The sequence below is a fragment of the Narcine bancroftii genome, chromosome 4 (genome assembly GCF_036971445.1).
Source record: "Narcine bancroftii isolate sNarBan1 chromosome 4, sNarBan1.hap1, whole genome shotgun sequence".
Classification (NCBI taxonomy): Eukaryota; Metazoa; Chordata; class Chondrichthyes; order Torpediniformes; family Narcinidae; genus Narcine; species Narcine bancroftii.
Window position 1 is genome coordinate 210,263,734 of NC_091472.1, and position 24,506 is coordinate 210,288,239.

At 46.9% G+C, this 24,506-nt stretch overlaps 1 pseudogene; it reads left to right on the forward strand.

The window, feature by feature from the left end:
* LOC138761562 (zinc finger protein 420-like) overlaps positions 1-24,506 on the forward strand; it is a 162,930-nt pseudogene that overhangs the window by 124,813 nt on the left and 13,611 nt on the right.

Consider the following 24,506-nt stretch of genomic DNA (forward strand, 5'->3'; position numbering starts at 1 on the left):
CATAATTCATATTCTAAATAGTGTTAGGAAAAAAAACCCTAATAACACAAAAAGAAAGAATAGTAGAAGAGAAAACCTCAAACCCCTGACCGAACCAGATGCGATATACGACTGGTGTTAAAAGAAAAAGGTAAATAATATAAAGAACATGGAAAAGACACAAGTCAGACAATTACATTAAGTTAAATTATTAAGTATGATACTGAGTCATAAATGACCCCCATAACTTCAGGAATCTAATATCTGAATTATGAGCTGCAGAACTTTTAACAGATTTTGACAAAAGGGGCGTTAATTAATAGGAGAATCAGTATAAATGTCAACAGAATATCCTGCACTTAAAATACATGCAAGAATGAGTGAAAAAGTTCCACTTTTTGAGCAGATCACGGAGAAGAGATAAAAGCACTTTCAGGACATTCAGAATTAGAAACAACAGCACAGACAAAGCATCTCTGACCAGCATCACCAATAAAAGCGCTGCCATCCACATAGAGGGTGAAGTCAGTCACACAGGGGGAAGCAGATGGAGGAAGGTTCTCTCTCCCCCTCTGTGAAGGAACAGGGGAAACTGAGGAGGAACCAAGAGATGTAGAAGCTGCCAATGCAGGGAAAGCAGAAGAGATACAGCAGGAAAAACCACGGAGACATCGTGGAGATCGGGCAATTCAATTATCATCAGTCTGTTCCAAACCCCTTCCCTCAAACAACACCGGTAAGCCAGCCATGGGGTTGGGTCCCACGATGATTTTTCCTGCTAGCACGGACTTGCTAACACCTTCCTTTCTTGCACTTTTTTCTGAGCCCAGTTAGTCAGCGCTGCACTTAATCTTGTCTCTGTTCCCTCGTCACACATTTTCTCTGGATTCTCCAGGCTGCCTCGTCAACTTTACTGAACCCGGATCTGTATCTTCTCCTCTTTAATAACTGTACCACATCAAACGTTATCAACTCACAGGCCAGTCATCCCCACTCTGAACAGACCGTCCTCAGTCCAATTCTTCCAATAGACTGAGTCTTGACTCACTGTCCAATTCCCCACCCCTCAAGAGACTGAAACCCCGAACTCACTGTCCAATTCCCCACCCCCAATAGACTGAATCCCCTGACTCACTGTCCAATTACCCACCCCCAATAGACTGAATCCCCTGACTCAATGTCCAATTGCCCACCCCCAACAGACTGAATCACCTGACTCACTGTAAAATTCCCCACCCCAATAAAATGAATCCCGACTCACTGTCCAATTCGCCACCCCCCCAATAGACTGAATCCCCTGACTCAATGTCCAATTCCCCACCCCCCAATAGACTGAATCCCCTGACTCAATGTCCAATTCCCCACACACCAACAGACTGAATCCCCTGACGCACTGTACAAATCCCCACCCCCCAACAGACTGAATCACCTGACTCACTGTCCAATCCCCCACCCCCCAAGAGACAGAAACCCCGAACTCACTGTCCAATTCCCCACGCATCCAGACTGAATCCCCTGACTCAATGTCCAATTCCCCACCCCCCAACAGACTGAATCATTTGACTCACTGTACAATTCCCCACCCCCCCAATAGTCTGAACCCCCTGACTCACTGTCCAATTCCCCACCCCCCAACAGACTGAATCCCTTGACTCACTGTCCAATTCCCCACCCCCCAATAGACAATCAACTGACTTGCTGTCCAATTTCCCCACCCCCAATAGACTGAGACCCCTGACTCGCTGTCCAATCCCCCACCCCCCAACAGACTGAGGCCCCTGACTCACTGTGCAATTCCCCACCCACCAATAGACTGAATCCCCTGACTTGCTGTCCAATTCCCCACTCCTCAATAGACTAAGTTCAACCAGACTCGCTTCCCAATCCTTCCCACTGATAATAGATGGAGTCAATAGCTGTCCAATTCCCAAATAGAATGAGTTCAGTTCAATTGACTGAGTATCCAAACGTGCTAACCTCATGTCACAGTATGAAAACAGCCACCAGATGCTAGTGTACTATAAAGGAGCAAATTGTGGCTTACAAAATTACAGAATTTATAGTTTCTTATCTCTAGTTTCCAGAACATTCTAAGGGACTGCTCCCTTTAATTGGAAACAGGTATTCCAGAATGTTCTCTCAGAACTCCACCAATAAGGAGCTCCTTATCAGCTCCCAAGCTGCAGAACAACAAAGAATTGTAGCCCACAAATGCAGCCTCTCCTTTTCCCTTCCAGTGCCCATTTTAAACTGGCCTTCGAAAATCTCCTTTGTCTATGGGGTGACCTGTAGACAACTCCCAGCAGTGATCCTTGTCTCCATTCAAGTGGCCTCAAAACATCCGCATATTGCCTAAACATGCGGGGCAATTGGCCACCTGAAAGTGCCTTGTGTGAGATCCTGTCCTCACGCACAAACCATTATGCAGCAAGGAGGCGAGAGTAGAGGGGCCAGGTTCCCTGCAAACCCCTGTCCTGAGCCCCTGGCCATTTTTTTGTAGGCTTTTTCAGGCAGATTCTACGCTAAGAATGCGCCTGAAGAAGCAGAAGCGGCCCTTTAAATTGCCATTCAGGTGGCAGCGTTTAAAGCACAAAGCTGGCCACCTTAAGGACACAGCTGCACAGGATGGGGCTCTGAGCACACTCCGGCTCCTCCCCAGTGTCAGCTGTGATCAGCAGCCTGATCCTTTAACATCCACTTTCAGCCAGCTGCATTCAGGTGGCTGAGGGTGCCACTGAGCTGAGCTGATTAACCCTCTCGGAGGAGGTTACGTAGCTCGCCTCAAGAGCACCTCCTGCACATTCAGGTGGCCTCAAAACATCCACATATTGCCTAAACATGCAGCTTTACATGCGGGGCAATTGGCCACCTGAAAATGTCTTGTGTGAGATCCTGTCCTCACCCACACACCTTACACAGTGAACATTATGTTACAAAGAGGCGAGAGTAGAGGGGCCGGGTTCCCTGTAAACCCCTGTTCTGAGCCCCAGGCCATTTCTCAGTGTTGGGAACGGGAACAGAAACTCAAGAAGCTGCTCCAATGGGGACCATGTGGCTCAGAGACCACAAACCCCGCCACAACCACACAGATGATCAGCTGCAGCTAATACCAGCTGCTCCTATCGCTGATGCAGACCAATGGGTAAAATAGAGACACAACTTCACAAAAGAAATCAACTTACAAGCAAGACCTTCCTCACACGCACAGCGCTGAAGGGTCCCAACATGGCAGCCTTGACATGTGATCCCAACTGGCCAATCAGATGAATCCTCCGCCTGCACTGCAAATACAGCGGGCGGCCAGCAGGTAGTGGTGGGAACCACCAATGAGAAACCTGCATCCACGACGTCCCCTTGTCCCTGCTGCATCCAGGACGTCCCCTTGTCCCTGCCGGGTCGAGGACGTCACCATGGCCCTGCTCTCACCCACCCAACATTGGGCACCCTACAAGTCTGTGCTTTTCAGCATCAGGATTTCTTGTCATGGACAAGTCGTGAATTTCTGGGTTTTAACCATCTTATGACATTACTATTAAAAAGTAAATAAGATTGTGGCGCAGCACATGATTGAACTGGCCCCACTTGTCACACGCAAACATAGCATCACGGACCCTTTTCTTCCAGTGCAGACAAGAAGAGCACTTATGTCAGTGTGACATGAGTTCCAGGATGCCAAGGAGAACACAGGGCAGTTCGTTTGCCCAGCCTGGGCCGGTGAGGCAAGCCATGAGGGCGGATTTCACACAAAGATGAAACCTCTCCACCAAACCAATTGCTTGTGGGTGGTAGGCTGTGGTGTGGTGGAGTTTAACCCCCAGTAGGTTTGCCAGCTAATCCCAGAGCATGGAGGTGAACTGGGCACCCGTCACTGGTGATGTGCGCTGGGACTCCGAACCTAGCGATCCAATGATTGACTAGGTTCCTGGCACGCATCTCTGCGGAAGCCACTTTTGATGGGAATGGTCTCTGGCCATCTCGTAGTCCGATCGACTATTGTGAGAAGGTAGCGTGCTTCTCTGGACACCAGCAGGGGGCCTATAACGTAAACGTGGATGTGCTAAAATCTCTGCACCGCTGGATTGGGGCCTACGTATGCCAGTGGACCTTGGAGGCCTAGCACCTGGTGTAGTTCCTCACCATCTCGGCCACCTCCTTTTTGAGCCCGTGCCACACAAACCACTCTGCCACCATTCACACCAAAGTCTTCACTGAGGGGTGGGTTAGGTCACAGACTAAGCTGAAAATTCTCAACCTCCACTGCGGTGGGACTACTGGGCGTGCCGAGCCTGTGGAGTCATTGCAGAGCAGCGTGTCTGGGCTGTTGGCCAGAGATGGCGGTCCGGAGAGCCTGCGTCTCTGTGTCCAGCTTCTGGGCCTGTGCCAACAGTGTTCAGTCAAGGCCGGGGGAGAGAGCATTGATCGTCAGATGAGATCTGCCTCGACGTCGTCTTTGCCTGCCCTGTGCCGGATGTCGGTGAACTCCGACACATAGGAGAGGTGGCGTTGCTGGCGAACCGACCACGGATCTTTGGCCATCGCGAGTGCCTGTGTGAGGGGCTTATGGACCATGAACCCCGTGAAGGACCTGCCCTCCAGAAAGTATCGAAAGCGCCGGATGGCCAGGTACAGCGCCAGGAGCTCCTGGTCGAAAGTGCTTTACTTGAGCTCCGGCAGACGCAGCTGTTTGCTAAAGAAGGCCAGTGGGTGCCACTATCAATTGAGCCACTGCTCGAGTACGCCCCCTACCGTCGTGTCTGAGGCATCCACCGAGCGCCATGTGCACCTCCTGGCATGGGTGCACCATTAGAGTTGCATTAGCGAGGGCCTCCTTTGTTACGGCAAAAGCGGTCTCTGCCTCCTCCAACCAGGTCAGGACTTTCTCTTTAGCAGCGATCAACGCGAACAGCAGTCGCATGGTGTGGGCGGTGCCGGGGATGAACCGATGATAAAAATTCACCATCCCCGTGAACTCCTGCAGACCTTGAGGGTGCTTGGCTTGGGGAACCGCTGGACAGCCGCGACTTTCTCTGGCGCCGGGGCAGCCTCTGATGCCGAGATGGTGTGCCCAGGAACTGCAGTGTCTGCTTGCCGAACTGGCACTCGGCCATGTTGACCGTGAGGCCAAACTCCGCCAGTCGGGCAAACGGTACGGAGGTGGGCCTTGTGCTCTTCGCAGTTGTGGCTGGTGATAAGGATATCGTCCAGGTAGATAAACACAAAGTCACTACCCACTGCGTCCATGAAGCGCTGAAAAGTCTCGGCCACATTCTTGAGGCCAAAGAGCATATACAGGAATTCAAAGAGGCCAAAGGGGGTAATGATCGCCATCTTGCCAATGTCCTCGGGGTGGACCGGGATCTGATGATGCACCCACAGCAGATCAAACTTGAAAAAGACTTGTGAGCAGTGGAGATTGGCCGAGAAGTCTTGAATGTGTGGAACCGGATACCTGTCCGGTGTGGTCGCGTTGTTCAAATGCTGGTAATCGCCGCAGGGGCTCCAGCCCCTGGAGGATTTGTGGACTATGTGGAGAGGGGATAACCAGGTGCTGTCTGAGCGATGGACGATCCCCAACTCCTGCAGCCAGGAGAACTCCTCCTTTGCCAGCTGCAGCTTCTCGGGTGGAAATCGTCTGGGCTTGGTGTGCAGCGGGGGGGCCCTGCGTGAAGTGACCAGGTGGTCACTCTCACCAAAATGCTCCCCACCAAGAGGTTCGCCAATAGACAGTCTTGATTCACTGTCCAATTCCCCATCCCCCAAGAGGTGGGATCCTGTGGTAGGTTGTGGATCTTGCAGAGAAATTCCCATTTGATGCAAGGGAAAAGAACCAAAGGAGTAGGCTGCATAATGATTGGGGCTGGCACGAGGAGAACCTCTTCCGTGCAGTGAGTGGATCAGTCTGGGAGAAGCAGTGGATACAGGCTCAAATTTTAAATATAACATAAAATTTAGAGACAGCCTGGTAACAGGCCATTTCAGCTCACAAGTCTCTGTTGCCCAATTTACCTACAATCCTTGTATGTTTCGAAGGTGGGAGGAAACCAGAGCCCCCAGGAAAAACCACGTAGACATGGGGAGAACATACAAATTCCTTACAGACAGCTCAGGATTAGAACCTCGGACCTGATCGCTGGCACTGTCACGGCATTACGCGAACCTCTATGCTAACTGTGCCTCCCGTATTGCTTTTCAAAGGAAATGCAATGGACAATTGCTGGGCTGTGGAGCTATTGCCTCAAATGAGGATGAATGAGACACACAAGAAAAGGATTCAATATTCCTGTGAATTGTAAGGAGGGGCTGGAGCAGAGGAAACTGAGGGAGACAGGACTTAATGGAGATTTATAAAGTCACCAAGGGCGTGGAGAAGGTCGTCAGTCTCCATCTTTTCCCCAGGACAGGGGAGTCTAAAACTGGAGGGTGGAGATTTAAGGCAAGAGGGGAAAGATTTACAATAGACCCAAGACACCATGACTCAGAGGAATATTGTTCCTGACTGGACGCAAGACTAGTAGATCATTTCATTGAGCACCTTCACTCTTGTCCCTCCCAGTGAGCAACCGTTTAAATTCTGTGCCCCATTCCCACACCCACACATCTGTCCATGGCCTCATGCACTGTCAAACCAAGGCTACCTGCAAACTGGAGAAACCTCTAATATTCCCTCTGGACACTTTCCAACCAGATGGGATTAACATCGACTTTTCCAGTTTTCACTAGACCTCTCCCCCAGGTCCCTCTCTCTTTCCCTATTCCCCATTTCCTTTCCTCCAGCTCCCCATTCCCCTTCCCAACCAGAGGCCCTTCCTGCATTCAAGGCAAGTGAAGGGCCTCTCTCCATTATACAACCGCTGGTGTAAAATTAAAAATAAGTTTTTGTTTCAGGTGAGATTATTGTGTGTAAGTCCTCCAGCTAGCACTAAAATTCAAAACTTATGACTTAACATTAACAATGTAATGCACTGAATTTACCAAAGTGGAAATACTGTTTAATTCTGTCATTAACTTAGGATGGGTCATCTCAAAGGCCAAGTTCTGACCCAGACATTCTAAAAAAAACCCTTGTGGTGGTGCACATCCTCCTGGCGAACCGTCCCTGCTTTTATCGCCATGAAGTTTCTCTGACTCCAGCATCCCTTCCAGCCTGCGCACCCTGAACAGCGATTATGATGTCACAATGCACCAAGTGACTGAGCTCCTGCTGCCCTTAAATAAAAACAGTCATTAATGACCTTCGGTGTGGCCGCAGTGATTTCCTTCAGCTCATGCAAGCGCCACAGTGGTGACCCCGATGGCCCAGATTTCTATCTGGTGAGGTGAGTGCTGTAGCCCTCAAACTACCCCCCCCCCCCTTCTGGCCCCATCACCCATGGACGTGGCTTGAGCAGGCGGAGTCACAATTCCACCTCTGCAACATCTCGGCCGACGCCACAAAATTTTACCTTGTCGTGGGAACCCTAGACCAGGACACGGCGGTGAGGGTAGATGACGTCATTCACCAGCCACCAGCAGTGGGCAAGTACACCGCCCTCAAGAATCTACTCCTGGGGAAGTATGGCCTCACTCCCCTGCAGCGTGCTTGCAGGCTCTTACACCTGGATGGGTTGGGGGATCACAACCCCTCAGACTTCATGGACGAAATGCTGGCCCTGGTGGAGGAGCATGAGCTGCGTTTCCTCTTCTGCCAGACATTCCTTGAACAGATGCCATAAGATTTCTGCTCCATCTGTCCAAAGTGGACTTTTCTGACCCCCGCAAGGCTGCAGCCCGGGCAGGTGCCATCTGGTGCTCAAAACAGGAGAACGAGGCAGCTCTCAGCTAAATCTCCAAGCCGGGACCCCGCCGTCTACAGGATACCCCCAAGCATAAGCCAGAGGGAACCCAGTCAACATGGTGCCTTCATCACCAGCGCTGGGGAGTGAAAGCCCACAAGTGCTGCTGCCATGACTTCCAGCCATCCCTGCGATTTCCAGAGCTACTGTCAGGCAAACCGCCATTGATGGCTGCCAAGTAAACAGCCTCTTTTACATCACTGAACAAGTCCATGGGCTGCCAGTTCCTGGTGGACACAGGGGCCGAGCTGAGCGCCCTCCCCGCTAGTGTTGGAAACTCGAATTTGGACCCCCGGTCCCACCCTGCGGGCTGCCAATGGTTCCACAATCAAGACCTATGGCACCCATAGGGCACAGATACAGATTAGGGATGAAAAGTTCACTTGGAGATCGGTCCTGGCCTCGGTGGGCACTGCGCTGTTAGGGCCGACTTCTTGAGGGCTCACGATCTGCTAGTGGATGTGAGGGGCAGGATGCTGCTCCGGCATGTTTTGTGTTTCTTCAATCTGGTTCATTACTCCCAGGAGAGGAGGAATTAATAAGTCTTTAAATGTTTTATAGAATTCTATTGGGAGTCCATCCTCTCACGGCGTTTTATTGTTCAGTAGTTGTTTTAACATATCCTGTATTTCATCCATTTCAAATGATTTTATTGATTTATTTTGCTCCTCTTCTTGCAATTTTGGTAGTTCAATTTTAGCTAGAAACTCATCTATTTTATCTTCTTTCCCTTCATTCTCAGTTCGATATAATTGCTTGTCGAATTCCTTGAAGTTTTCATTGATCTCCATTAGGTTATATGTAATTTGTTTGTCCTATTTCCTTGATGCCAATACCATTCTTTTAGTTTGTTCTGTCTTAAGCTGCCAAGCTAGTATTTTGTGCGTTTTCTCTCCTAGCTCATAATACTTCTGTTTTGTCTTCATTATGTTCTTCTCCACCTTGTATGTTTGTAGTGTTTTATTTTATTTTTTTGTCCGCCAATTCTCTTTTTGTTGTATCTTCCCTTGTTGCTAATTCTTTTTCTGTACTTGCTATTTCCCTTTCCAGCTGTTCTATTTCCCAATTGTAGTCCTTCATCTTAGTGAAATAACTTATTATCTGCCCTCTGATGAATGCTTTCATTGCATCCCATAGTATAAATTTATCTTTCACTGATTCTGTATTTATTTCAAACTACATTTTAATTTGTCGCTCAATGAATTCTTTAAAATCCTGTCTTTTAAGTAGCATGGAGTTTAATCTCCATCTATACATTCTCGGTGGTATGTCCTCCAGCTCTATTGCCAATAACAGGGGTGAGTGATCCGATAACAATCTAACTTTATATTCTGTTTTTCTAACTCTCCCTTGGATGTGGGCTGACAACAGGAATAGGTCTATCCTTGAGTATGTTTTGTGTCTACCCAAATAATATGAATATTCCTTCTCCTTTGGGTGTTGTTTCCTCCATATATTCCTCCCGCTCCGCCCGCCCGCCCGAGCCAAGTCTCACCTCCACCCGGTCCCACAAACCCCCTCCCTCCCTCGCCCTCCACTCCTGTGGGACTACCGTGTGCAGTGAGCCGGTGGAGGTGTCGCAGAGCAGCGGCTGAGCGGAGTCAGGAAGCTGGATATCCTCGAGCTTGGAACCTGAGCCCAGGCTGCGATCTCCTCCGTTGCTGAGGGAACGGCGCAGACAATGCTCTCATGACGGGACAACCTCAGCCCGGGAGGAGGGAGTTGACCATCAGAGGAGCGGCCCCACCCGAGACGATCTGGCGCATGCGCTTCCCCGAGACGTTTTCGGTTGGAATGTGTTCCCGGGGAGCGAATCGTTTCAGTGGGGCCGGGAATAAGGGGGAATAAAGAAGGGAAACGGGAGGAGCAGGTAAAACTGGCCCGAAATGGGGAAATAGACGGGCAGATTTCATGTTCGGGTTTTTAAAGGGGAAACTGTGCAGCAAGGGAGCGGAGAAGCTGCGTTCAGTGAGGGGCGGTGGGGACAATAAGGAGAGAGCAGATTGAGAGCGGGGTTCAGCATCATCCTGCTCCATCATTGGGTCGGACTCAGCTATGGATGTTGGGGATGGAAATACGATTCCGCGCTCCCTCATTCCCACCAGCTCAGCAAGCTGGTGCAGGATCTGTTCCGGGGAGGCGCTGGGAACTAATCCCTGGATATTTACACCTCAATCAACATAAAAACAATGACCGTTGTTGTCATCGTTAATGGCATCTTCTGTGAATTGATATGGGAGACGAGGGCCTGAGACAACTTTATTTAAAGACAATCCCACGACGCCTATCATGGTGATGAGCCTTACCCAGCAGTCCATGCGGCCAGGAAAGTGCCCTATCATAGTGTGACAGAAGGGCGCCTCCGGGAAGTGACGTCAAGTGCATAAATTTCCGGGTGGAATTTTCCCCAGAGGAGAAAAGAGTTTTTTGAGGGCCTTGAATATGAAGGTGGGGGAAATAAAGAAGGGAAACGGGAGGTGGGTAAAACTGGCCCGAAATGGGGAAAATAGACGAGCAGAGTTAATGTGGGGCTTTTAAAAGGGAAACTGCAGAAAGGGAGCGGGGAAGCTGCGCACAGTGAGGGGAGTGGTTTGGGCCAGACGTGAGGGGAGTGGTTTGGGCCAGACGTGAGGGGAGTGGTTTGGGCCAGACGTGAGGGGAGTGGTTTGGGCCAGACGTGAGGGGAGTGGTTTGGGCCAGACGTGAGGGGAGTGGTTTGGGCCAGACGTGAGGGGAGTGGTTTGGGCCAGACGTGAGGGGAGTGGTTTGGGCCAGACGTGAGGGGAGTGGTTTGGGCCAGACGTGAGGGGAGTGGTTTGGGCCAGACGTGAGGGGAGTGGTTTGGGCCAGACGTGAGGGGAGTGGTTTGGGCCAGACGTGAGGGGGTTCCGGGCCCGGCGAGGGCGGGAGATGCGAGATTGATTTAGGCGACACGGGCCCGAGAACAGCTTTGTTTAAAGACAATCCCTCAACGCCTTTCATGGTGATGACCCCTTCCCAGAAACCTGTTCGGCCAACAAAGTGCCCTGTCAATATTGACAAAAGGGAGCGCGCGACCACGCAGGAAGTGACGGTACCGGCGCTTTTCGAAGTCAGAAATCAATTCAGCAGCGGGTCCCGAGGCCTGCAACGCCCGGCTAGAGAAAACTTCTCCCGGGTCCCGGCGCTAGTTCCACCCTTGATTTAACCTGCTGCCCAGTTCTCCGGGAGCCTGCAACGAGCTGCGTGTCGGAGGGCAGACCTGCATTGATTTTTCCCCTGGTCACATCCTCGCGTCTCCACAGCGATGAACCCATTTCAGTGCTGTGTCTGCGGGAAGAACTTTAAATGGGAGAGTGAGTTAACGAAACACCGGCGAGTCCACACCGGAGAGAGACCCTTCACCTGCCCTCAGTGCAGCAAGGACTTCACCCATATCTCTAGCCTGCGGAGGCACCAGCGGGACCACACTGGGGAGAGGCCTTTCACCTGCCCTGAATGTGGAAAGGGCTTCACTCAGACTTCCCATCTGCTGAGGCACCAACGGGGCCACACTGGAGAGAGGCCCTTCACCTGCCCTGAGTGTGGCAAAAACTTCAACCAGATCTGCCACCTGTTGACCCACCAGCGGACCCACACTGGGGAAAAGCCATTCATCTGTCTTGATTGTGAGAAGGCCTTCACCAACAGGTCCCACCTGCTGTCCCACCAGCGGGTCCACACTGGGGAGAGGCCCTTCACCTGCTCCAAGTGTGGCAAGGCCTTCACCCATTCCTCCAACCTGGTGACCCACCAGCGGGTTCACACCGGGGAAAAGCCGTTCTCCTGCCCTGAGTGTGAGAAGTCCTTCGCCAGTTTGTCCCAGCTTGAGATCCACTGGCGGGTCCACACTGGCGAGAGGCCCTTCTCCTGCCCCAAGTGTGACAAGGCCTTCAGATGTCAATCAAGCTTGGCTACCCACCAGAAGATTCACAAGAGCAACAAGCTGTTCGTCTGCCCCGAGTGCGGGAAGGGGTTCAGCCACTCCTCCAATCTGCAGAGGCACCAGCGGGTCCACTCTGGTGAAAATTAGTTCACTTGCCCAGAGTTCAAGAAGGGGATTCAGCCAATGATCAAACTTATTGACCCACCAGAAGATTCACAGCAGCAACAGTGTGATGGATTTGTGCTAATATTAATCTTTAGGTAAATAATATATATTTCTTAATAAAGGGATTTTGTTGGATGGACAGGGAAAGACAAACAATGTTTTGAGATGGCAGATGGAGAAAATACCAGAGACTGTCTACTAATTCATTGTCATTCTATAAACAACTTTAGAATCAGAAGCGATTGGGCATTGAAATTAAGAACAATTGGTGTTTGCTAAAAGAAACACCTGTTCAAAAGAATACTTTTGATTTAATGGCCAGCACAGAGAGGAGTCATTTGCTTTTGAATTATTACTTCTAAAGTGGTTTGAAGTAAGTTAAAAGGCAGCAGTGATGTCATGTTATGGACAGGGAGCAGGTAGGTGGGACTAGAGGAGATCACTTAAATCTATGCGGACTAGAGGGGCCGAGATGGCCTGTTTCCATACTGTAATTGTTATATGGTTATATGTCAGGTGATAAAGACATTTGAGAAAGACTTCTTTAACATTGCTCCAAGAAACATCTGAAGTCAGAAAAGCAGTAGCCTCTAGAAAGAGAGGAACTATTCTTATTATATTCTCTTTCCCATGGGAGATGCACAAGATCAGGGACCAGGAAGAGCCACTTCAGCAGTTCCCTTTAAAAGGCCACCATCTAACCTTTGCCTGGACTTTGTTGAAATCAGTATGCAGAGATCACATACCGTAACCTCCATGCAAGAGAAGGAAACCATTTGGATGAAGAAACAATTCTCTGAAAACAACTACAAGAAATTTGTGAGTTTGACAACTTTTGAACAGCAGTAAAAACTTGAGTTTCAACACAAAACTGAATGAACTTTAAAAATTGATGCCTTTTACAATTGTACCTAAACTGTAATGCCCCCACCCCCACACACACACACAAAATGGGGTGAAGTTAGAGTTAAATTTAGAGTTAAGTAAGAAATGTTGTTATTTACACAGGAAAGGAGCTGCCCTTGAATCTGGTGGTGTATGATCCACACTGGTGAATCTTCTCCATGGGGAGGAGGGTAAAGAGAGTGTGTCTGGGGAGGGGAGAGTCTTTAATATGTTGGTTCCTTTTCCAAGGCAGTGGGACGTGGAGGTGGAGTGGATTCTCTCCCTCAATGATAGTGAAGCTGATTTATGCTTTTTTTGAAAATATTATTTATGAACAATAATGAATCATACAATCAGAATACAGTCCAATGCATAATATTTTATCTCATAAAACCCACCCACTCCTCCCAACCCCCCTTTAAACTACCCCAAAAAGAAGAAAGATAAGAGAAGAGGCGATCTACTAAAACAATAGCATTCAGTCATTTGCCAAGGGTTGGGACCACACCACTAATGTATGGGAAAGAAAATATTCATAATTTAGTCACGTCTGCTCGATATATGGGCTCCACAAGTTTTAATAAAAAAGGAATAATTATTTTGTAAATCATGTTATTTTCATGTTAATTGAATACTCAATTTCGTCTAATTTTTCCATGTAACTGCAAGACATTTCCTGGCCACTGCCAGGAAACTTGAAATTTATCTAATTTTAATTCCAAACTCAGTGTTTTGATATAACCCAATAAAAATATCTTAGGGTCAAGTGACATTTTAAATGTAAACATAACCTCCAAAAATTCCTTATTTCTATTCCAAAAACCGTCTCACGTAACCAAACTGAATCTTAAAAAAAAGTACCCACTTCCTTATATCTAAAACATAAATCAGAAGAAACATATTTAAATTTCTTTAATTTCTCCAGTTGAGTATAATTGATGAATAAAATTATAAGGAACCAATCTATACCTTACATTTACAATTTTAGCCATACTGTCCTCACATCTCGACGTGCAATCATCTGGAGAAATAGATATTCCCAAGTCTTTTTCCCATTTCACTCTAGTTTTATCAACATCTGGTTTAGGCATTTTGTTCTGCAATAAAGCATATATATCGATATAAATCTGGATTATATATTTTTAAAAATTAAAAATACACCACGGTTGAAGGCTCTCTGGCCCATGAAACTCGTGCTTTCAATTAACCAACCGATCATGGGGTGGGATTGTACAGATGGTACAGGTCTGGATTCAAACCTGGGTCGTTGGTGCTATAATCTTCTTCTTTGGCTTGGCTTCGCGGACGAAGATTTATGTACGGGTAATGTCCACGTCAGCTGCAGGTTCGTTTGTGGCTGACAAGTCCGATGCGGGACAGGCAGACACGGTTGCAGCGGTTGCAAGGGAAAATTGGTTGGTTGGGGTTGGCTGTTGGGTTTTTCCTCTTTTGTCTTTTGTCAGTGAGGTGGGCTCTGCGGTCTTCAAAGGAGGTTGCTGCCCGCCGAACTGTGAGGCACCAAGATGCACGGTTGGAGGCGATATCAGCCCACTGGCGGTGGTCAATGTGGCAGGCACCAAGAGATTTCTTTAGGCAGTCCTTGTACCTCTTCTTTGGTGCACCTCTGTCACGGTGGCTAGTGGAGAGCTCGCCATATAACACGATCTTGGGAAGGCGATGGTCCTCCATTCTGGAGACGTGGCTTACCCAGCACAGTTGGATCTTCAGCAGCGTGGATTCGATGCTGTCAGCCTCTGTCAGCTCGAGTACTTCGATGCTGGAGATGAAGCCGCTCCAATGAATGTTGAGGATGGAGCGGAGACAACACTTGTGGAAGCGTTCAAGGAGCCGTAGGTGATGCCGGTAGAGGACTCATGATTTGGAGCCGAACAGGAGTGTGGGTATGACAACGGCTCTGTATACGCTTATCTTTGTGAGGTTTTTCAGTTGGTTGTTTTTCCAGACTCTTGTGTAGTCTTCCAAAGGCGCTATTTGCCTTGGCGAGTCTGTTGTCTATCTCGTTGTCGATCCTTGCATCCGATGAAATGGTGCAGCCGAGATAGGTAAACTGGTTGACCGTTTTGAGTTTTGTGTGCCCGATGGAGATGTGGGGGGGCTGGTAGTCATGGTGGGGAGCTGGCTGATGGAGGACCTCAGTTTTCTTCAGGCTGACTTCCAGGCCAAACGTTTTGGCAGTTTCCGCAAAACAGGACGTCAAGCGCTGAAGAGCTGGCTCTGAATGGGCAACTAAAGCGGCATCGTCTGCTAAGAGTAGTTCACGGACACTAACCATGTCACCCAATTACAGGAATTGAATTTCATGTCCTGGATCTGTACCAAATAAAGCAGCTGTTTTTGAAAACTGTCTCATCCCCTTGTATCTCTGTAATACACTCAATGTAGATACAAAGACAAGGCCATTCAGTCCAGCGGGGGCCACACTGGGAGCATCCTGGTATCTCCCCTCCTGTCTGTGTTTCTGCTCCAGTCCAGCCCCCAACCACCTCACCCTGCTGGAATACACTTCAATTTCTTTCTCCTCTCTGAGCTGCCACTTCTAGACAGCTGCACTGTTCACATCAAGGTGAGAAACAAGAGGGGAGGAGTCACGTGATGGAGTAGTGGCTGGTCAGGGAACTCCATCCCACTCCAGAAAAGTAAAAAAAAGACAGTGAAAAAACAAAGGCACAAACACAAAAACCAAAATAAAGTGAAAGTAAAGGTGTTGAGAAAATGGCAGCGAAGAAAGAAAAGCCAAAAGCAACGGGAAGAAGAGAAGAAGAAAAGATGTCGGAAGAAGAAGGTGAAGGCCTTACCTGTCCGAGGAGGCCTGCCCCGGAGAGAGAAGTCCGCTCCCTAAGGTCAGTTGAAGCCCCGAACTCGGGACTACAAAAATGGCTCACGGAGCCAAATAAAAGTGCGCAACCGCGCATGCGCGAGACAAAAATAACATTGACGGGAGGGGGGACCAGCTGAGGAGTCGATCTCCACAGCTGAAATTGACAGCTACAACAAAGCAGCAAGACGAAAACACAGAAAATAACGAGAGCAAGAAAGAAGAGAGTAAAAAGAAATCAAAGAAACAACAGATAACCAACCCAGAGGAAGAAGACCAGCAGTAAGACACTTCTAATAAAAATAAGAAGACCAAAAATAATCAATAAAATAAAACAAACAAACCAACAAGAAAACCAGAAGAGACAGAGGTAAAGGACACAGATCCTGGAATGGACTCAGAAGAAGAAGAGGAAGAACATAGAGAAATGGAAGATGAAGGGAAGGGCAAGACGATGGATATTTTTTTAAAGAATATATGGAATCAGTAAAAGAATGGCAGTCACAAGAATTCAGTGAAATAAAAAGAAGAGTAAAAAGTACAGAAGAAAAAATGAATAGATTAGAGATGATCATGTCAGATATAGGAAAAAGAGTGGACAAGGTGGAAGAACGAGAAACAGCCGTAGAAATGGAAGTAGAGGACTTAAAAAAGAAATTAGAAGAATCTGATAAAAAAGTTAAAGAGACACAAGAGCTGTTAGCTCAGAACATAGATATAATGGAAAATTATAATAGAAGAAACAATATAAAGATAGTGGGCCTTAAGGAAGATGAAGAAGGCAAGAATATGAGAGAATTTATAAAAGAATGGATCCCCAGGGTCCTAGGAAAACCAGAATTACAGGAAGAAATGGCAATAGAAAGGGCACACAGAACATTAGCCCCTAAACCACAACCACAACAAAAACCAAGTTCCATTCTAGTAAAATTCCTGAGATATACAACAAGAGAAAATATATTGGAGAAGGCAATGAAAAAAATAAGAGAAGACAAAAAACCCACTGGAATACAAAGGTCAAAAAAATTTTTCTATCTAGCTATAAGTTTTGAACTCCTGAAGAAGAGGAAGGAGTTTAATGCAGCAAAAATGATCCTATGGAAAAAAGGATATAAATTTATGCTAAAGTATCCAGCGGTACTTAAAATAGTTATTCCAGGGCAGCAAAACAGACTATTCTTGGATCCGGAGGAAGCACGAAAATTTGCAGAACAACTACAAAACAGACAGAGAGATGAAGATATGTCTTTGGCTTGGCTTCGCGGACGAAGATTTAAGGAGGGGGTAAAAGTCCACGTCAGCTGCAGGCTCGTTTGTGGCTGAACAAAAATGACCACAGACTATATGTATGTGTGTATGTATATATAAAAAAATATATAGAGTATAGGTAAGGACTAAGAAGGGAAAGAAAGGGAAGAAAGGAAGTATGGGGGGAATTAAGAGAGTGACCTTTGTTATATATGAAGATTAAAATCTTTTCGGGGGGGGGCTGGGTGGGGAAGAGTTACGGTCACTGCGAAATCAGTTGACGCTTGCGAGTGAATTCGCAAATCCAAATGGAGAGGGGAGATGTGGTTGCCCGACAAGGGACAAAGGGCAACTCAGGAAGGGGAGGGGATAGTGGGGTTAAAGGAATTTTAGATAGGAGAATAATGGAAATATTTTATGTTTTAGAAATGTTGTCTTATAATGTGTTCAAAAAAAGAAAGCAGAAATGGATAAGAAGGAAAGGTGATGATGAGGAAACGGAAAGGAAAGGTAAGCAAAGTATGAAATGGCTATGTTGAACTATATGACTTTAAATATTAATGGAATACATAACCAAATCAAAAGGAAGAAACTGCTAAATTTACTGAAAAAAGAAAAAATTGATATAGCATTCGTAAAAGAAACACACTTAACTGAAGTGGAACACAAGAAATTAAAGAGAGATTGGATAGGACATGTAACAGCAAATTCTTCAAGGAGTTAAAGAAAATAATAAGGAAATTTTTATGGAAAGGGGGGAAACCGAGGATAGCACTAGATAAATTAACAGAATGGTATAAACAAGGAGGCTTACAACTACCAAACTTTAAAAATTATTATAGAGCCACACAATTAAGATACCTATCAGATTTTTATCAAACAAGGGAAAATCCAGATTGGACTAGATTAGAACTAGATAAAATAGGGGAGAAGATACCTGAACATATATAAATGGGATGAAAAATTAGTACAACATAGGAATTCTCCAGTATTGCATCATCTGCTCAACATTTGGAAGAAGATTCATGTAGAAAGGAATAAAACAAATTACCAACTACCAAAACTAATACTGACGCAAAATCAGCTAATCCCTTTTACAATAGATAACCTTTCCTTTAGAGAATGGGAGAAAAAAGGGATCAAAAGAATAGAAAATTGTTTTTTGGGAAATAAATTATTATCCTTTGAACAAATGAAGGATAAATATAATATAACTCATGGTACAGTGTTGGCATACTATCAACTGAAATCCTAGTTGAAGGACAAATTGGGAAGCAGTCTGAGGTTACCAGAGGGAAGTAATTTTGAATATAACTACAAGAAAAGGAGAATGAGGAAACAAATGGTAAAACTAAACAAAAATGGGAACAAGATCTAAACATAAAGATAAAGAAGGAAACATGGGAGAAGTTATGCTCAGAAACTATGAGAAATACAATAAACACGAGGTTACGTATGATACAATATAACTGGATACACAGGCTATACATTACACATCAAAAGTTAAATAAATGGGACCCAACAGTATCTGACAGATGTTTTCGCTGTAAAAAGGAAATGGGAACAACAATTCATGTAATTTGGACATGTGAGAAAGTGAAAAAATTTTGGGAAGATCTAAACCAGATATTAAATAAAATCACAAAAAGCAATATACCAAAAAACCCAGAGATCTTCCTCCTAAGTAACATAAAGACAAAGAATTTGGACTCGAGTTGGATGGAACACAAAACAGATTTGTTATGATAGCTCTAGCTGTAGCAAAAAAATGTATTATATCAACCTGGAAATTAGAAGATAACTTGAGAATACAACAATGGTATATAGAAATGAATAAATGTATTCCATTAGAAAAAATAACCTATAATTTAAGAAATAACATTACAATATTTGAACAAATATGGGAGCCATACATGAAACACAATAGAGAAAACCTACCGTGGACATCTACCACCTAAAATGAGAGAAGGAGAAGAGAATGAAAAGAACTGACTCAGTGGAATTTCTTGTTTATTTTTATTGAGTGACAACATTGTTTGACGGGTTTAATGTATCTTATATTCTGAACTTTAAATAAATGGGAGGGGAGGTGAGGGAGGGAGGGAGGGGAGGAGGGAAGGGGGGAGAAAACGACACTGTATATATTTAAGAAGGAAAATGTATGTATCTTGATCAATATGGTTTATAGTGTGAAAAATTTAAAAAAATTAAAAGAAAGGTGAGAAACAAGAGCAGCTTCCCATGGGCTGTCCACTCCAAACTGGTGCTCCCGCACTGGAGGTGGCCCCTGACTCATCTATATTTTGAGCTCTACTTTACAGAAGACCACCCTTCAAGTTGTTGCTCTTCTCGATGTGAGGATCTACGAAACGCTCATCCCAACAGGTGCTGCGATCCCATCACTGATTTCATCAGCACCTTTACAGCAACCAGCCAAGAACTCTTCCCAAGGCAGGCGAGATCTGTTGCCATGGAAACCTAACCTTCCACATTGACAATTCGACCCCATCCTTTTTTTTTTTACAGCCTTTGTAATGGAGCTTTTTTTTGTACCTGAGCTGTGGAATCTATTCTGCATAATGTCTCTCAGCACACGTGGGAAATTGTAGTTCCAGCTTGCAATTACGATGCTACAGATCACACACTGGCAGGAAATATTGTATGTATTTTGTTCCCACTGGGCAAGGACAGCAACCCCACCAGCCCTCCCACTAACAGGAACAAATAACTCATGGGGTGGGGGCTTCAGGAGCTTTTATTTAAAATCACAAATTGGCCAACGTTCAGTCTGACTCCTCCTGGCTCCCGTCGCAGGGATCCGACACAGGGACTAGTGGCACCTGTTTACAGAGAATGTGAGCAGGAACAGCATCCTGGTATTGGTCAAAAGCCCAGAAAAACGGGGCACTCCGGGAATGCCTGCTGTCCTGATCCCTGCTTCACCACGGGATAACACAGTGATGGCTGTTCGGGAGCTGTGCTTATGGTTCGCCCAAGCGTGAGGACAAGGCACAGGATGTGCAAGCCAAGAGAGGCCTCTGGCACCTGATGGATGACCTTGCACTGCCTGTTCACAGACGCTGGTGGTAAAGGTGCTCACATTTGACAGCCAAGTGGGAGAAACCAGGCACACGAGTAGATGACCAAATTTTTCTCTACCCTCCCCTCTGACACTGGGGAGCAGCTCCAATCCAATCAACCCAATCCTTTGTTTTACAGCCTTTGTAATGGAGCTTTTTATATGGTTGTCATTGAATTTGATTATGTGCTTTGACCAGAATTTGGAAGGCACTTGTGTATATTTTAATCCACTTGATTAATATCATTTTTTTAACAGTTTATTGTTCTTTTATAGTCATAAAATGTACGAAGAACCATTGATTGTCATTATAGTGATGACAGAGTAATGTGACGTCCGAGGGGTGGAGTGTTATGTGTGGAGGAAATGTGGAAGGTGTCTATTGTGGGTGGTCACGTGTCCTCTCCACATGGAACGTATTCAGAAGTCACATCACTGGCCACCCATTAGTGCACACCTTGACGTTGGCTATTAATGACTGGGTCATTAATGTCTGGAAGCACAGATTAGCACTGAATATAACACAGCACATTCTCTCTCTCTGCCTTGTGGTCCAAGACCTGGACATTGCTCCATGCCCGATCACCGCTGTCGACCTCACTGGAAGTGTCGTGGGTAAAATGTGAACTACACTGACGCTAAGCCATAGTATTGCAATAGGTCAATACTTGCAGGGATCCACACCCTATTGGTTCAGTGAACCGGATGTGTACAAGAGTCCCTGTTTGTAGACTGAAATCCAAGGTAGTAGTGGTAAAAGCCTTTACATGCCTCTTTGAAACCATCCTGAAAAGCAATGCCACAGTAAAAAAACGAGATAACGTTCTCCAAGACCATAGTATTACATAAAAACAGCACAACACTACAAACAGCTGAAGAACAGAAGCAGCAGGTCCGAAAAGGCCGCTGCGAGTGACTGCCGTGCCATCATTTTGGGCCCCAGATGCCACTATACCCCCGCAGGACAATAAAATATTTTAAAAATAAGCTTCTTCCACAAATCTACAATTCCACAAAACTACTTCAAATGTTTAAAAACCAGTGCTGCAATACATTGTCAAAGGCTGGGCAATGGGTACAGTAAAGACAGGTTACAATATCATTATACTTTAGATGTTAAAATGCCCATGAGCTCAAATGAAGAAACCGTTCACCCGGTCTGGAGAGGCCCCTGCAGGTTACTGCCGTGCTACCAGGTTTACCGGTATCTGCTGGACTCAATGTTAAATGTCCGCCAGCTTTAAGGGGAAACCACCTCACAGTTTGGTCTCACGAGCGCAAAGCCTCGGCATTCTCCACCACGAGGCCCCACGATCCTGGACAACACGTCCTCAGGAAACCCCGAACCGGGCATATGACTCTGCTGTTCCAGGCAGCACAGAACACCTCTTCCAACGATGCCACGCTGCTCCTCAACCACTGGTAACAGGCAACACCAATGCTGGCGCCAAAGACCGATGGCCACATCACCCCAAAAGAGGCCTCGATCCCCTCAGCCATCAAGGCTGCACAACTTTGCAACCTCTTCTTGGAGGTCCGCTCTTGCTCAGTGATTCCCAAATTTCAGACCCCGACTCAATGTTCCAACATCCATCCCCGTCAAACCAAAAGATATGCATGGTGCCTCCTTGGGGCGTTTCTATACCGATCATACCGGAGAGGCCACTGCAGGCTGCACCCGTGCCAACATCATAGAATCCTCGGCACAAGTGAAATAGTGATGGAGTACCGTTTAATCTTCTCCCGTTTGTCTCTCGTGTATTAAGGTTACGTGTGATTGTTGTACTGACAATAACTACAACAGCAGTGCGAGTATAAGACAGCTTTAATAAACTAATATGTTCACTAAGAGGTCTTGTCTCTGCAAGACAAACCTGGAAGGCTAGACTGTAGCTCTGGACTGCTTTATATTCAAGGTCATCGGGATGCCCCCTGGTGACCTAGTGGTGTAATTACATATCACCACATTCATCCCCCTTAAAAATTTATTTCTCACCCTCCTACCCCCCCCCCCCACCCCCATCTTCCTTCCCTTGTTTGTAAGTCCAAAATTTCTCGTGGCTTCCGTTCCCTTCTGGGGAGTGGGGAGTGCGGTCTGCCTTTCATCCTTTCTTGGTGGAGGTGTGGGAGTGGAAAGTACTAGATGGACATGTGGCCATGTGGGCTGGGGATCCTCTTGTATGGGATTATGTCCTGCCATCAAGTCTAGAGTGGTGATATTTTATGGGGTGGGCGTACCCAGGGTCCTGATTTCCGGGGTGGGTGGTAAAGTCTTCTTGGGTGAATCGATGGACGACTGTTCTAGTGACTGCTGCTGTGCTCCTTGTTGATCCGTAGACATCTGTGTTTCCTCCATGTTGTTCACACTTCCGGCCGGCGCAAGATCCCTGGTGGCCACCAAGCCATCTCTTCCATCTGAGAATGTGACGAAGGCGTACTGAAGGTTTGCGTGCCTCAACTCCACTTGATCCACCAGTGGGTCCACTTTGTGGGGTCTGCAGTGCTTCTGTAGGAGAACAGGTCCAGGTGTCATCATCCATTTAGGCAGCACTGTGCCCGTCGTGGCTTTCCTTGTGAAAGAAAAGATCGTTCATGTGGGGGTCATGTTAGTAGCAGTACACAACAAAGAACGTATAGAGTGTAGGGGTTCTGGCAACACTTCTTGCCATCGAGTAACAGGCAGGTCTTTTGCTTTTAAAGTCAAGAGGACCATTTTCCAGATAGTGGCATTTTCCCTTTTGACTTGTCCATTCTCCCAGGATTGTAACTTGTAATGCGGCTTGTAGCAATTCCTCTCTCGTGCAGGTACTGCTGTACTTCTGCGCTCATAAATGCAGCACCCCTGTCTGTGTGTATGTAGTTCGGGTACCCAAATATGCTGAAGATGGGTCCGAGGCATTTTATAACAGTGGCTGCTGATACATCAGAACACGGGAATGGGAATATTCATCTATTATGGTTAGGAAATAGACATTTCTATTATTGGATAGGAGCGGGCCTTTAAAATTGAGGCTGAGGTGATCAAAAGGTTTGGTCGCTTTTATCAAGGTGGCTTTGTCTGGCCGGTAAAATTACGGTTTGCATTCCGCACAGATGGGGCAGCTCTTGTTCACTGACCTCACTTCCTCTACTGAAAATGGGAGATTTTGGGTTTTAATGAAGTGAAATGCCCGTGATATTTTATGGGGTGGGCGTACCCAGGGTCCTGATTTCCGGGGTGGGTGGTAAAGTCTTCTTGGGTGAATCGATGGATGACTGTTCTAGTGACTGCTGCTGTGCTCCTTGTTGATCCGTAGACATCTGTGTGGGTGGCCCAGCTCATTGTGCAAGTTCTGCAACTGGGATGTGTGGTTAAGGATGGCACAAGTGCCTCTGGACAGAGCGTCCGGGGGCTCGTTGAGTCTCCCGGGGCGGTATAGAATGTTGTAGTTAAATGTAGACAATTCTATCCGCCAGTGCAGGATTTTGTCGTTCTTAATTCTCCCCTGTTCTGGTTATCGAACATAAAAGCCACAGACCGTTGGTCCGTGACGAGGGTGAAGAGTTTGTATGCCAGACTTACTGCTTCCACAATGGCTAGGGCCTCCTTCTCTACTGCTGAGTGTCTTATCTCTGACCCCTGTAGGGTTCGCGAGAAAAAGGCCACTGGTCGTCCGTCTTGGTTTAGTGTGGCTGCCAGAGCCACATGGGATGCATCCGTTTCTACTTGAAACAGGATCGACTCATCTATGGACCACATGGTAGCTTTAACGATATGGTCCCTAATGTCCCTGAATGCTCTGGTGGCTGCTGAGCACAGTGGGAAAACTGAAGCTTTTATAAGTGGGTGGGCCCTGTCAGCATAGTTGGGGACCCATTGGGCGTAGTAAGTGAACAGCCCCAAACACCTTTTTAGTGCTTTCAGCGTGTGTGGCACTGGAAGGTCTAGGAGAGGGCACGTACAGGCTGGGTCTGGGCTTATTTACCCGTTCTGCACGATGTAGCCCAGGATTGGCAACTTCCTGGCACTAAAGATGCATCTGTCCCTGTTGTATGTTAGGTTCCTTTACTCAGCTGCCTGGAAGAAGTGTTTTAAATTCGTATCATGATCCTCCTGAGTGTGGCCACAGATTGTCTCAGTAGGGGAACACCGCTTTCAGTTGGAACTCATCTACTATTCAGTCCATTTCTCTTTGAAACAGGGACACTCCATTGGGGACACCGAAGGGTAGTCTCAGAAATTGATACAGCCTTGCGTCTGCCTCAATTGCCGTGTAAATGCGATTGCTGTTTCTAATGGGCAGTTGGTGGGATGCTGCCTTCAGGACTATGGTGGAGAACACCTTATACTGCGCAATGTTGTTGACCATGTCTGCTATGTGTGGCAGGGGGTAGGCATCCATTTGTGTAAATTTGTTGATTGTCTGGCTGTAATCCATTACCATGCACAGTTTTTCTCCTGAATTTACTACAACCACCTGAGCTCTACAGGGGCTGGTGCTCTGCTCCATGATGCCCTCCTGTAGTAGCCTGCGGACTTCTGTCCTAATTAAGGCTCTGTCCCTTGGGCTGTACCTCCTGCTCTTTGTGGCTATTGGT